The following is a 15,944-nucleotide window of genomic DNA, read 5'->3' as shown; positions in this document are numbered from 1 at the left end:
TGCCAAATACCCCAGTGCATCTTGAGCGTAGACTCTGCTATTACAGTCACCTTGTACCCAGTTATCCTATTCATCCCCCACTCTTGTGGCGTCGTGCTGGCTCTTTCCTACCAATTGCAGCATTTTTCAGAGGCATTACAAACTTTTCAGCTCCTTGAATGCTGCCTTATGTTTTGACTGTCCTCAGTATCTCTTCCCCTTGCACCTTATCAGCTTTAATTTCCCTGGGTCCTGAGATGGCATTGTTTCCCCTCCCCTCCACTCTGTGCTGTGGCTGCACCCTGTGCTGCACGTTCTCCCAGTAGCTGGTGAGATGTGGTCCTGGGAATGACTGTGCTTGGTGTTTGCTATCCCAGCTATTATCCTTCAGACAATATGGTGCATCTCAGATGTTTAAAGAAGCCTTACAGCTTTCCTATGCATTAAGGAGTGAAATGCCCAACATTGTGAAGAAGGTCTGTGGCACAGGGGGAAATGAAGTCTAATCTCCCCGAGCCTGTCCAGCACCTTAAATACATGATCGTCTCACTGCCTCATCTGAAACTTGTCTCCTGACATTGAACAAGCATGTCAAACTGCATTTTTCATCTTTCTCTCATCTCTACTTGTAGCTCAAGGCGTTGGAGAAGAGTGGAGTTCCTACATGTTGGGAATCTCCTGCAATACCATTCTTCTATCCTCTCTTTTCCCTCTCCTTTCTTACATCCCAAGTCACATAAAATCAGACATCCATTCCCTCCTACATCTGGAATGAAGTTCTCTGTGTTCATACATATGCGCACTGTGAAAAATTTCATCCCTATCCTCAGTTTTAATGCTGCAGCAGGAGTCTTTAGGACCTCCATGTTTTTCCTCCTCTATGACGTTCAACTCCAGGCAACCAATGTTTTCTGCAATTGTCATTTAAGTCACATTTTTTCCTGTTTGAACTTTGCCATACCCAGCCTGATTCTGTATGGAATACAGACGCTTTTCTGCCTTGTACACAAGAATGGATGTGCAGGGTTAGATCAAAGGTCCGTCTAGCCCAGCATCCTGTCTCCTATTGTACGGCGGATACCCAGGGAAGAGTGTCAGAATAGGGCAGTCGAGCAATGATGCTTCCCTAGACTGTGCTCTCAGCCTCTGGCTCATGTTTGCAGCTCAGTAACTGCCTTTTGTATTTAACAGTCCATGATAGATTATTTTTTTTCCCCTGATAATTTTCTTGTTTCTTCTGTGAACATGTGTACAATTTTATTATCTGCAATGTTCCATGGCAAAGAAATGCACGGATGATTCATTGCGTACGCAAAGATGCGTCTATCTTCTTTTTTCACCTGATAATTTTGTCTGATGTCTGTCCATAACTTTTCTGAAGGGCCTACAGGCATTCATTTGCTATGCCATTTCTGGTTTTAAAGTCTTTCATTGTTTCACATAATGTTTTTCCTGCAGAAGCTTTTATGTTTTCATCACTGTTATTGCCCTGCTCTAGGTTTTCCAGTTCTTTTATTTTTTTTCCCCCCAGATGTGGGGAGAAGGAATGCACGTGTTATTCAAGGTGTATGATACACTTCCTTTATACAGAGGTACAATGATGTTTTACTTGCCTTTCCTAGGCATGCTCTCTATTATTTGATTGTTTTCAACAGCTACTATACTACCTCTTCTTTCAGAGGTACGCACGCTGTTGCCCAAGCTGTATCTCTGCTGAGCCTTCTCATGCACTTTTGCCTGTGGTCTGGACTCTGAGTTGCTCTTCCTTCACCAGAATTTCCTTTTTCCTCTGGTTTCTCTCTTTTTATGCTTCCACTGTGTCTGAAAGAGTTTCCTTCCTCCAGTGCTCCTACCCACCTGGATCTCTAAATTCCTGCCAAAGATTCACGCTATGAAGCTCTTCAAAAGCATCTGCTCTTTTTTACCCTTATCTAGTGTACCAGCACTGTCAGGAAACTTTGTATTATGCTGGAAATAAAAAGTACCTCTAAGATTCAGCCAAGCTCGCAGAATGAAAATCCACATATGTATATCCAATCCACTCTTCTTTCTTCTCCTTTTCTCTTCACCATCTGTTTTTTAATCTGGTTTCTGTGTGCATTAAGGTATAATTTTACACCAGTGCAGATAATTTCATGTTTAGCTCCAGTTTGTACTGTCAAAGTATCATGCATTAATAAAGCTTAATCTGATCACACTGGTGGGTAGCATCCCAAGGAAAGCAATTTTACAGGTTTTAAGCAGCAGTCCAGGGGAGGCTGGGGCCTCCTGTGTTCCTGTCTGGGAGTTTTTGGAGAGAAATCACTGGGATAATCTGTGTAGCTTATGCCTAATAAGCCTGATGTTTCTTGTCTGTGTTGGACCCACATCACCACTGATGTGCAGATGTACGTGTTTGCTTTCCAGACACATCTGACTGTATGTAGCCTCAACAAATGGTGAACGCACACGCAGGGCTGGAGATGCACCAAGTGCATCGGGCTTGCTGCATACATTTGTCAGCACAGAAGTTAGTCCAGGGTTGTCCTGGAGGAGTGGCACAAGAGGAGTCTCATGGAGGAATCTGCCATCACGTGCCCTCCTTCACAAGTCCTGGATTGCTATGTGCTTTAAATGCAACAAAGGAAATGCAGCATGAAGTTGCCATATCCCCGTTACAAGTCATGAAATTACCTTGATGCCCTCTGTTCCCTAACAGTGTGGCATCCCTTGCTGTTTCAACAACAGAGAGTTGCTATGGACTGTGCATATTCAAAAAACTGGGTCTTGTGCTTAGCTGCTCCCATGTGGACTTTATAGCTCGAATGTCTTCCTCTAATGTGTACCATGTCAATCCATTGGAACAGATGTTGGCTGAGCATGAAGCTGAATGACACTGAGCTACAAGCGCGTTCATGCAGCAGTCTGCAGAAGCCTGGTCAGTGAGTTGTTAGACACAGTTATACTGTTCTGCATTTGGCTTCCTGTGTGATCCAGGGCAATTCACTCAGCTCTGCTGTGAGAAGTCCACGTGGCTGATGTGAGCTTGAATACCGTAAAGACATACAGAGTCTTCTGGTGTGCATGTTGCTGGGCTTGTTTGGAGACTGATGATAAAGTTAACCAAACTGACCCTTCTTCATCAGCTTTTCTGTGTCCCAGATGATCTTTATGGCTGGCAAAGAAACACTTAAAAAATTTCCATATAACCACATCTCAGTAAGATCCTTGCATAGGCTGTACTTGAATAAGCGATGTTGAATTTACATTATTAGCTATTGAATCTAGTGTTTATGATGATATTGGCAATGTGATCTGCTTCTCTAGTAAACGGGGTGGAAAGCCATTCTAATGTTAAAAAAGGGACAGAAACAATTGGAAACCCCTGCTGCCAGGCAAAGGAAGTATGAACGGGGCGGAGGGAATGGACAAAAGCTTCATCTTTCTCTCTGATTCTCTAAGATTTTGTGCTAATCAATTTTAACTAACACAAAAACCAATTTTAACTAACACAGAAACATCAAAATCATAAATCTGTTCAGCTACTGCATGACTCCTAGCAAAACAGTTTACAGACTGCTTGTGCCTTAGCTGTTCCCTTCCAGACTGTGCCATATCTAGCACTTATTTCACATATAATCCACTCCTATGATCTTTGCAGGTTTAACAAAATTTAAATTACATTTGAGACATTGGGGCACACTTTCTTTGGTTATCTCCTTTTTATGATAGCTGTAGGCATTATATGAAATCATAGCAAGGAAGTCCTAAGGCTGGTGATAGTCACTACGCTCATCCTTCTCCCCCTCCCAGTCCCTCCCCAGGAATTGGGACTCCTGCTTGCTGCTATTGTGAGAATTAATCCTTCAGTGTTCCTCACTGCTTTACCTTCTATATAGCCAATAAGCACACAGGGGCCAGGAGGTTGCATGCGTGTTGGAAAGAATGAATAGCAATGGATCAGAATGCTGTTGCTCTTCTGCAACTGCTTTTGGGGGTGGGGGGGGAAGTAAATTGCTTTTCATTTGAAAGATAACTATGATATCTTAATTTATACCAAAGTTAGTGTGACTTTTTCGGGATTTCAGTTCCTCGGATCGTGGGGAGAGAGGGCTGGCAAATTCCTAACTTTGCACCCCAGCTAGAAGTCAGTATGGGAATAGGAAATAGTTCTGAATGCTGATCCTTGACTGCCAGCTGTGGATATGCTTCTGCATTGATTAAGGCTGCCTGCCATAAACACATGGATGGATTTTTATTTCCAGAACTCATTTCAGGGGAAAACAAAGGGATGTTGCGTTGCTGTGGTTTGATAACTTTCTTCTGTGTGAGTAACTCACTTGCAGTGAGCAAGTTTTGTAGTTTGCAGCATAGGATGTGATGTTGTTGTTGTTATATTTTTCTTCTTTTTGGATTGAGTAGAAGTGGCATGGAGGTTATTGTGTTAAAATGGCTTCCTGAAGTTTCTGTATGCTAGGAAGGAACTAGTTGGGAGCAGCTGTTGGCACTCGTATTGCTGAAGTCTTATTAGTGAGGCTGATTCACAAGAGATGTGAATTCCAACAGTGTGATTGGATTCACCTTTCAATACAGCAGGATTCAGTTCTCCAAGGGTGACCAGGTCGCAGTCACCTATGGCCATGGGCAGGTAGGTCTTTTGGCCAGAAGCAGCTTAGGAACTCATTGATCAAAATGTTGATGCAGAACACAGCTGTTGTCTGTTCTGAAAGATGCACGCCTTTGAGATGCTGTCTTGCGTAGCCCAGCTAAGGCTCCGTGCTCCCTCTTTTAAGGAGGTTTGGACATGATGGGATTACTTTATGCTCAGGTGTTCACTAGGCGTTCTGTCATATTTTAATTAATCCCAGCTCCATGCAGCATACAGTGCGATTTCAAACAAACAAGGTAGTGCCACAAAGGCACAGTGCTTATGTAGAGCCGGTTAACGTATGACTTAGAAACCCTTGTTTTATTTGAAAGCTTAAACAATACTAATATATTGAAAGCAACGCACGAAGAGCATGAAGAATGTGCTCAGTTTTGGTCCTTTTGAATGCCTCTTTTGGATAGAAACATTGAACAGAAGGAGACATTCAATTAATTGATGAAATAAAATAATTTGTAATGTTGTGATTGGGGTTCTTGAATGTATGAGCTGCCCGATGCTGTTGTCTGTGGGATTTGCTGTTCGGAACAAGCCAGCGTAGAAAAGATCATGCCTGCTCTCCTGCTTTGAGAGGTCTGTGAACAGCCAAGCTGATTCTTGTTGTCTTACAAATATTAAGCCTTAGGTATTCGTCTCTATTTTGTGCGTATTGAAAAACAGCAGAAAATTGTCAGGTGGGTTGCCTGAAGTCACCCGGCCTGACAAAACTGGGAATAGGTTTCCTGGCTCCCACTACTGTACTTTAAACCACAAGATTAGTCTTTTTTGAAAAGGATAATCTGTATGTTCAAAGAAGGCTTTATAAAGCTCCCATTAACCCTGGTGCCATACCTACTGAAGAATCTAATTTATGTTCTGGCAAATGAAAGCAGTTTCGAAGACCTTAGTGCTGCAGGTCACTGTCAGACCTTCAAGGTCTGTTGCCACCAGTTTAATTTTTCTCCTGCTTGGATTTGCCTGTCTGTCGTTTCTGGGAAAGGAGGAAAAAACTGTTCTCCTGAGGAAAGTTTTCCAGAGACATCCAGTTGCAGAGAGCCGAGAACAAGGTCCACGTGTGATTTTTTGCTATGGTTAATTAATACACAGAATGGCTGATGTTTCCATTCATTCCTTAAAAGAGAGAAAGAGATACTTTCTGGCAAAGCTCTTATTCATGCATTTTATCACTGGATTGACATCCAAAGATCTGAATTCCAGTAGCCAGTGGCTGGAAGTGTCCTTTCAAACTAAAACGTTGAACTTCAGAGTTTATCCCCAAGTGCTGGAGCTACCTTATCTGGACATGCTGCAGAGAGGAAAAATGTTCCAGTTTTATTCTGTTATCTCCACTGAATGCAGTGTCTGAGCACTAGAGAAGTAGCAGTGCATCAATCTCAGCGTTGCTTTACTCAAAGTTTGCAAGTGCTTTACGGGGCTGGGCAATGATTATCTAACTGGTTGGCTTGGGGGAAGGAGAGACAGACAAACAGAAGTGTTGCTCTCATTGCTGCATTCATGAAGTGAAAATGAAGGCCATGGCTTTCCTGCTCCCGCGCTCCACTCATAACACTTGTACAAGCTGGTTATGTAATTATCTGTCACCAGCATTTTTCCCCGCTTTGGGCAGATCCCCCATTTCATCCATCCAAAGCATAAAGAATTCAGGAGAAAAGAAAGGTTCTGTGAAATAGTCTGTAGAATGAGTGTTACAGTATTAGACCTAAGGTTCTTGTGCATCTGGACAATAGTTTACTGGCCTTCTCTCAAATTTTGACACTGCTTATAATATCTGTTTAAGAGTGTAGTTAGCATTAACATTTATGAACATAATTATTACTATGAGCAATAATTTGCTGTTTCTGCCTAATGACTATTATTGCATAACAGTTGCCAGCTGTTTGTAGCAGCCTGGGAGTTTATTGGCTGTAAAGGCAGCATTAAGTTAAGCTGGAGAATTCCTGTATGGCATGTATGCTGAAGACAATTCACCATTCTGCACATTGGAAAGACAGAGAGCTACAAACACTCCATCACCTCTTTTATAGAGCACTGGTGCCAGATGTGGAGTAAAACACTGAGCGTCCGTCTCCTGAAGGCATGAAGGGCTCTGTTTCGTTTCCCTTAGCAAACACAAACGTGAGCTGGGCTCCTTCCAGACCTGGTAGTTCATTGCCACTTCTGGCCAAGGAGTGTTGCTCCCGTCTGTATTAGTGTTCAGTTACTCAGAGTGTGTCACAAGGAGCAGCTCTCAAGGCTTTCAACTTTGCTCAACCACTTAAAAACCCTGTGATGCTCAGCTTTTCACGTTGTTTGTTGTTCACAGACCTTTCTCCCTTCTACCATTCCTCTGGCTGCAGAGAGTGGGATGTGAATTCCTGTGGGTCCTTGCCTCTTGTCTCAGCTGCTCCCAGCAGCCACCTTGGTCACTAGGCAACGCTTCTGGGTCCCCATTGGGTTTTCCACCAGCATCCTCTGGAAGATGAGGGCTCAGTGGAGCAAGGCAGGTCTGTGCATTGAGCAGGAATGCTGCAGGATTTCTGTTGGAGCTGAGCGGGTGGCTGGGAGCGCGTGCTGGATGTGGGTTGGGGAGCAGTTGCTGGGGGAGGGATGCATGGAGCTCAGTCAGCTCTAAAAGCACAGGGGTGCTTTTCCAAATACCTGATGGAATACAGATGTTGGACAAGGCTGGAGGTACAGTTGGAGGATTGAAAGAGGTAACTCGTCATGTAAATTCTGCAGTAACACACATTAAAAAGATGGAGGAGTTGTGTAAGGAGCATGTTGCAATATTCAACAGATTTGGGACACCTCTTCTGGTGACAAGTCTGTCTCCTAGGGTATGCAGCTCACATTCAGACAGTAGCATCTGTTTCTTACAGTAACTTAAAACTTGCTTAAAGCCATTAATTTTTGTATTAAAGCTCATCTGGACTGTGCAAGCTTGGAACAAACTCACAGACTCCCTCAGGCAAGCAAGAGGATGCTTTTGAGTATGCAAAATACTGCTAAGACAGGTATCAGTGCAAAGAGGACTATTAGTTATATTTCCACAAGCTGATAAGCAATAGAATACATGTGCATTTTTAAAACATATTCTTAGGCCTGAGCCTCTTGCAAACAGGCAGTTTGTGTATCTGCAGGGCTAACTGGCCGCATCATTTGAATGGATATCAGTAGCAAATTGTGTCTCTGAAAGTTTTTCTTTGCTAAATTAACAGCAAAAGGCTGGAACTTGGATTTCAGTGTACCACCACCACAAAATTCATCTTTCTGCTATGTGCAGTTGTAGAAATCCATGAAGTACCTGTGCACAGCTACCAGGCTCTCTCCAGCTGTTCTTTTGTTTGACCCAAAACGAGGAGGAAGAATTTTTCGTGCTGATAGCACTTTAAGGCCAATCTCCCCGCTGAGCCACAAGCCAGGGTTTGTTTGCACTGGGTACTCTGTGGACTGCACTCAGCAGCTGAAGGGGAGTCAGAAGAATGGCTGGCTGGGGAGATCAGATGAAAGAGAAAAGCAAGGCTTTACGGCCTTTTTTATCTTAATGCATTTCACCGTTTCATCCTGCTTTTTCAGGCAAGGTTGAGCAGAGACCTTTTCCTCATTCAAAAGCCAGGCTGTTGTTTTCATTAGGGGGGGCAAAAGGGATGTCAGGGAATCACCTGAATTCTCAGAGGACAATCTGCGCTTTTTGTTTGTTTCAGCACACGAGAAGAGAGGTTTTTCACAAGGTGCTTATCTGGGGGCAGCTCGTAGCACCCTGGTGGGTGAGGGGAGCCATGTGAAAAGCCAGAGCACCGCTGTTCCCTGGTACAGGAAAGCTTTGATGGCTCGAGTGGGAAACAGCTGCATAGCTTGGATGCCATGCTGCATCAGCAGTGTGTCGTGGCAGAAAGGAAATTCCCAAGGAGCTGTGGATGATGTGTGGGCTAAAAAAGTGAAGGCTGGCAGTAGGTATGTCGTTGTGGAGGTATCAAGAGTGTTGAAAATTCCCTTTAAAAAGTTATTTTCTCAGTAAGTCTTGAGATCTCTGCAGAAACTTTCGCCAAGCAATCCATTCCAGATTTTGGCATTCATCCTTTCTCTTCCCGGTGCTCATGCTGAGCAGATGAGCGCAATGGCCAGACCTAAAATGAGGAGCATCTACAGTCTGATCTCATCCTCCCTTGCTGCCTTTGGCTGGAGTGGAGGAGGAGCTTTGAAATCGGATTATTACTTCGAGCCTCTTGGCTTTGGAGCTACAGACTGTTCACTACGTTGCCAATGGGCTTAAAAGCTTAGCAGAACTCCCACTAGGTGCCCAGGAAGCCTCTTACCCTCGGAGGCGGTGACATCGCAGGATCAGCTGTTCCTTATTTATCGTACAGCAGAATCATCCGGGGAGGTGTCTCATGAGCCCAGTGATGTTGTTTCCAGAAACAACATCAAGAGCAGGTAGCCGTGCTGATGCTGTGCCTGCCCACGTGATTGTTCTCAGCCAAGGCACAGTATCAAAGTTGCTAAAATTGTTTGGCTTCAGCCTCTGGTAGTACTTAATAAATGGGAACATCAAACCCAGTTTTTGTAAAGAAAGAAGGGGTGAAGGTGTCTAAAACACCCTCAGGGGGACTTGTAAGCCTAAAATAGTAAAGTCTACTAGTAAGTTAGCAATCCGAATCATACCTGTGCAGCTTCCAGGAGAGACTCTTCCTAGGCAGTAAAAAATGGTATCTTTCCTATGGAGAGGAAAACAGGATGCAATTCAAGTGGACTTTGTTTCCTCTCATACTGTTGTCTTTGGAGGTTATTTTCAGCTAGAGGAGTTGAACTTGTGGCTCGGGCAATAGTGGTCATCAATTTTATTGCAGTGTTCATTTGTTTTGGTGGGTTTTATTGTTTTGGTTAGGTTTTTTTTGGAGGGCATGATCCCAGTGCTGTTCCCATAGAAGGCATGGACCCCTGATTGGAAATGTAAGCACACCAGTGTTGAGCCTGCTTTCCCTAACTGCCTTTCATGGGCTTCTTGGAAGTCTTCCATGAGGTTTGCAAGAGGTCAGCAATCCATAGGCTGGTGACCAGTTCAGCTGAGGCTGAAATTTCTGTCTCTCTACCATGTAAAGTCAGCTCAGTGCCCAGTGTGATGCCTGCCCCTCAGCCAGCATAACTGGCTTATCGTAAATGATGTAGATTATCTGCTCTGAAGGAAAAGGGGATTATTTTGAAAGGGAGAAATGATCCTTTGGAGGGAAATAGCTCAATCTCCAAATGCTTTGTCTGCTAATAAAACTGCTCAGAAAGAAAGGTGATGGCAGTGGCATCAAGTGTCAAGCCTTATGGTTCTCTCTTAGCTTCGCCACAGAGTGAAGTATGCCCTTGGTAAGGATGCTGGGCTTTGTGATATTTTCTCCATCTGTAAAATTGCTCCGTATGTGGGTGTGTTCCTCCCCTTCCTTCACAGGTGCTGTAAAGCTTCATTAAATGTTTTAACAATGCTTTGATGCTCTGGCATGAAAGCTACTCTGGAGGCATAAAATACTAACGTCTAACTATTAAGCAGAAATGAATCACTTGTTACATCAGAACTTCAGATGTGCCCTGTCCATCTGAAAGGGTACTTTGTCGGAGAAGAAACTGAGTGAGCAGCAGTTTTACATCTAAATGCTGACAACGCATAAAATTTGTAACAAATGTAGTTCTTGTCCCAAATTGGTTACCCTGCAGGCAAGATGATCTAGAAGGAGAGGAAAGTGTTATTATCACCAGTAGGCTGCCATGGGTCATGAGGGAGAAGGGCTGATCATTCTGAAATCTCTTTTCAATGCAGTTTAGCCACCCAGTGTGAGCTGCTCACATTTGTTTGTATTGCACAGCAGTGAAAAATCCCAGTTGCAGAGCAAGCTGCAGCGTGCTGTGTAAACAGGGGAGGGTCCCTGTCCCCAAGGGGAGATCAGAGGCAGCAGGTTAATATGGATGGGAGTACAGGAAGACACCACTGTTCTGGCTGCAGGGCAGGCGACAGCACAGTGGTCTCGGTTCACCAGCAGCCTGGTGCTTGTCCTGACTTTTAAGCATTCAGGTAGAGAGGCTATAGAATGACAAAAAAGCAGGGTTTGTTTATAAACCAAGCATAGAAAGTTGTACCATGACATTCATCAGCACAGAGCATTTTTATTTTGAAACCTACATGGGCCAGAGTGAAAGGAATTCAGTGTTTGTGTGGTCCCATCCATATCCAAAAGGGGCTGCTAGGAGAGAGGAAGACTTTTGCTACCTGCACTGTTAGCACCATGGAATTTTGGTCTTTGCAAAGGGTTGTAACATGGAGGCAATACGATAAATTCTCCATGGGTTTCTGATTATAACCATCTCCCTAGTATAAAGCTGTCATCTCACACCTCTGCTTGGTTCTGGCATAACATTATGTCCCTATTTACAACAGGCTTGAAATAGCCTTCAAACACTTCTTACAGAAAGCTGAGGGAAGGACTAGAGGTATCAGAAGGTACCGACAGACATTAAGGACTAATCTGAAGAAAGAAGAAAAGGGAAGCCCTTTGCTGCTCCAGCTTTTTCCCTTTCCTGAGATGACAGTCCCTTTCTAAGTGTGCATATTTTCTCCTCCAAAAGGTGTGTGCTTTTCACCATGACATCTCAGGTGCTGTGCAGAGGTTGCTGCAGCAGTGAGTGTCACTGAACTCCTTCACCTTGTGCTCCTGAAGCTACCATAGAATCGCAGCTCAGCTTATGGTCCCCAAAAGCCAAGGTGAAGATGATGATGTTTCTTTGAGGAGAGCTGCCAGTTCTTCCCATGATGCAAATACAGACTGGAAAAGGCAGGAGCCCTGTTCACCTAGGGAACCATAAAGTCCTGGAGCACTACACAGGCATGCAGCCTACACCATTGCCTCCAGGACTGGGGCAGCTGGGAAGAGAACACGAGGCTGTAGCAGTGGTGGTCCTAGCACTGCAGAAATAAATATCAGCTCTATTGTTGCCAAGCTGTCTGTTAGGGCAGGGGAGTTGTGAGATATGCGGTGTGTGAAGCTGGGAGTGTAATCTCCTCTCAAATATTTGGATAACGGTTGGTGCCTCCAGTCAGCCACTGAAATTAAGATAATGTGGCTGGGAGACTCCATCAGGACCAGGAACTGTAGCTGCTTTCTATGGCTTTACTGCAACCATCTAAACCCACCTCTGTGTGTGCTAAAGGGGCAGAGTGCAATACTGTTTGCCACTTCAAACTGGCAACCTCAGTAGAGTTCATGTTTTGAACCTTTACTTCCATACAATGGCAGCAATCATATGTGGGGAGAGCATGACGATGGGCTGAAGAAAGTGCTCTGGTTGCTGAGGAAGATGATATCTGAAGGGAGCTGAGTACATCTCAGGGGCCAAGCATGTTGACAGACCCAACAGGCTTGTTCCCTTTGGTCTGGGGCTGCATCTTGGTTTTTGTTGTGCTGACCTCTTGTTGCTTTGGTTGGATGGACTGGATGTGCTTTGCACTGGAAGGAGGATGCGTTTGCTGCACTTCTTGGCAAGTACCAGTGAGGTGAAGAAAAAGTCCTGGCTCCATTTAGCAGTAGTGTTGCAGTTTCTGTGCATGAGTTAGGGCTGGCTCAGCACGGCCCACGGGTGGCTTTCGGTGATCTCCTAAACCCCTCAGCAAAAGCCTGTTGAGTCACTTGGGAGCAATGCAGTAGAAAGCTGATAACAGCAGCAGTCTAGAAATAGATCTGAAGGGATTGGGTTTTTAAACTGGTGACTAACTTGGACAAGGCTTAGCCAAGCTTGAACTGGTTATGTCCCATCAAATTCAGCCACAGATTCAGCTCCAGTGCAGAGCTGAAATCTGCATGCAGATTTCCATGCTGCTACACATGCTGGGCCTCCCTGCAGTTTTGGAGCCCATCTTCTAAAACTGGAGCCGTCTTCTGAAACGGCCAGGGGCCTAGTGAGGCCACCTCCCAGCATGTCAGGAGCCACAGCCCACCCCTGCCCGCTCCTTTCCCAGAGAGCAGAGGAATGGGTTCATGGCCTCTCGCCCAGCCCGGCTCACCCCGCTGTGGGCCAGCGCTCCTTGCAGGCAAGGTGGTCACCCTTGCTCCTGCGGCCGCTTTTTCCCAACAGCCACTGCATGACTCAGAGGGGATTTAGTCAGGGCTGGGGGAGGGAAAGACGTTAAACAGGCTTTTCCCTAATGAGGTGTGACGCCAGCTGGAGAGGGGGAGAATCCTGCTTTTCTCCTGTCTCTTGCTCTCTCCAGCTACCCGAGGAGGAGGAGATGTGTCCCCCCCTTCCTCTGCTGATTTGCTGCCTCTTCTGTTTCCTTTCTGTTCTGTCCCCAAAGCATTTTGGCAAGGTTCAGATTTCTGCGCTCACAGCTCAGTGCTCAAAGAGAAAAGGGAAAAACAAAAGGGTTGCAGGCGCAGGGGGGAGGGATGGTGGCAGGGAGGAAGCCCAGAGCCCGTCTGGAGCACAGGGATGGGCGCCCAGGGGCAGGCCCTGCCATGAGGACTGAGGCTCGGTGGCCTCTTTCTCCTGGGAGTCCCTTACCCTGCTTCATTCACCATTCTATGGACTTTGTGGGCTGCTGGTGGAGGGGATGGCTGGGAAAACAAGATTAAATCCTCCTCCTCCACAACCTGGGCTGAAGCAGTAGGTGCAAACCCAAGAGGATCCCAATTCTGTGATCCAGAAATGTTGAGATCTACATGTCACGCTCCCTGGAGTTCCCACAGCACCTTGTGCATGTGGGGAAAGTCCTGCACTCAGATGCTCTGGGGCAGAAAGCATTGCACCTACGTACAAAATGGTGCTGAACTGAATGGGGCTCAGAAAGCTCCAGGGAGACCTTGCTGTGGCCTTAGAGTACATGACGGAGCTTACAAACATGAAAGAGAACATTTTACGTGGCCTAATAATGATAGGACCAAAAGTGGAGAGGTTTAGGTTAGGTGTTAGGAACAAATTCCTTATTCAGGAGGTGGTGAGGCCCTGGCACAGCTGCCCAGAGAAGCTGTGGATGCCCCGTCCCTGGAGTGTTCAGGGCAGGCTGGATGGGGATGGGGCCCTGGGCAGCCTGAGCTGCTGGGTTGCAGTCCTGCCCATGGCAGGAGTTTGGAACTGGATGGGCTTTAAAGTCCCTTCCAGCCCAAGCCATTCTGTGCTTCTATGATTCTCTGATCTTTCACTGGGAAAGTACATCTCACTACTCCTACCCTATCAAAAGCAGCAACCCAAGAGAAGTAGACCAGAGCTTGATAGACAGTATCAGTATCTTTCTCCAAGGCTTTACAGGACAGCATGTCCTTATCTTTTTCCTGGATGAATGGCCACCCCGGACAAATAACTACTGCAGAAGTGACCAAGGGGAAGCAGGGGAGGCTTCTCCACCCTGTGTGCCCATCCTCACCCTGCATCTCAGGAATGTCCCTTATCTCCCCGAGCGACCTGCAGGCTCCCAAAATGTAAAGGTCACTGCTGGGCCTGGAGAACAATCGCTTGCAATACAGACTATCTGAGGGGATTGTGGCCGCTGTTTAATGAGTGCTAGTCAAACAGCAGGCTGAAAGGGCTCACGGGAAGCAATTTAAATATCCCTTCCTACAAAAGGCTGTCACATCCCAGCAAAGGCAGGCTGGTGACTGACGGCTTTAGTGCACAAGTGTACTATGGGTGAGGGAAAGGGGGAGGGATATCCTCAATTGGAGGCTTACTGTTTTACCCTTTCCTCTGACTCCTCACATTTCATTTTTTACAAGGTCCCTGTGATAACCTACCTGAACATTTCTGGAGGTGTCTTAGCACATTGCATACCTTTTTTTTTCCTTTCTTTCTTTTCTTTTTTTTTTTTTTTTTTTTTAAGTTATTCTTCTCCTCTCAAGTGTGTTTTGTTAGAGGGCAGATGACTGCCAAAGTCCTTCACAAACAAAATAAGTCAATGCCTCCAAAATACTAGCTGATTACCAAGAGAATTCACTTGGAGATTATTATTTACATAGCATGATTGCTGTTTATATAGCAATAACATCACTCCATCTGAGTGATGGCAAGCAGTAACTGTACTTTTTGCATCAACTTCTCATTAGGCAGAATAGTCATCTTGAGGCCAGAACTGAGATTCCTGGGACATTTTCTATCTCACAGCAGGGATGCTGTGTTAGGCTTAGGCTGCCTCTTGTTCTTTCTCTGCCTCAAGATTTCCTGTAATAGATGTGTTTAATACATTCTTCACAGGGCAGGTGTCAGGCTTCTGCTTATGAAGCACTCTGGGTACTCTGCCAAAGGTAAATAAGAGTAGTGTTCATAATGAAAATATGCTATTAATACATTTCCACTAAAAAAAAAATCTATAAACAGCATTTAATCTGCAATCTATTATCAATAATTTTATTACTGTCATTACTGAGGTCTAATAAAAAAGCATTTTTCTTCTTTATTGGGTAAGTGCCAAAGTGTTTATCCTTTATTCTCTGGTCATTAACCTTTATTCTATGGCCATTAGCTTAGCTGTTTGTGTCTGTTGAGTAGCATTCAAGTAGGAGTTTGTATTCAATCCATTATTTACTCTGAAACTCAAAAAGAATAGCTTCTTATGGCTCCGTTATTTTTCAATATCGAATCTTGTTGCTAAGTTAACTGCTGATGATCACTCTAGTAGTAATTGGATTTTTCATACTGTGAGTAATTTTCTGGAAAATGAACACAACTGTAGCTAACTCAGTGACATTTTGAAAGTAAAGCTTGAAATCTCTTGGTGAAAAGGACACGTTCTGCACACAATAAGAGACCAGGTGATTGGGTGGACTAGATGTTCCTAAAGGTATTTCCAACCTTAATGATTCTATGATTCTGTGAAAATACCAAATATCTACATTTCAGAATTTTATCTTTTTTATCAGTGAGTTTATGCAGCACACCTTTATGCAACCTCTACTGTGCTGAAATAGGCTGTAATACTCTCCACTGCTCTGTCAGGGGTTGAGGGTGGGGTCATGAGGTTGGACATCCCTCCATTCCTTCTTTCTACCTTCTTGAAAAAAGTGAAGAGAAATAAATTAAAAACAGGCATTTTGATTATTTTCTTTGAGGCATTTTTTTCTTGCTAGCTTTCAGCCTTTTCTGCCTTCCTGTCTAAAATTCCTCTTTATGAGTGGCCATTTGGGCCATACTGAAATGAACTCACTAGTCGTAGTGAGTAGAAAATAAAGAAGAATGAAACTGCTGATTCATGCCCATTGGTAGAACACAGGAGAAATCATGGATTTCTTATTAGACCATAGCATCTTAACCTGACTGAACCATATTTTTCTGTTTCCAGAGGAAAGCTGAAGAGTGTCGTTCAGTAAAACCCTTTCAA

At 44.7% G+C, this 15,944-nt stretch overlaps 1 protein-coding gene across 2 annotated transcripts in view; it reads left to right on the top strand.

Moving 5' to 3' along the window:
- LOC128073229 (chromatin remodeling regulator CECR2) overlaps positions 1-15,944 on the top strand; it is a 97,884-nt gene that overhangs the window by 30,394 nt on the left and 51,546 nt on the right. The gene's annotated exons all lie outside the window — the stretch shown is intronic.

This window comes from Tympanuchus pallidicinctus, unplaced genomic scaffold, assembly GCF_026119805.1.
Source record: "Tympanuchus pallidicinctus isolate F22 unplaced genomic scaffold, pur_lepc_1.0 scaffold8, whole genome shotgun sequence".
Taxonomy (NCBI): Eukaryota; Metazoa; Chordata; class Aves; order Galliformes; family Phasianidae; genus Tympanuchus; species Tympanuchus pallidicinctus.
Note: the sequence above shows the minus strand (reverse complement) of the source record. Positions and strands in the feature narration are given on the sequence as shown.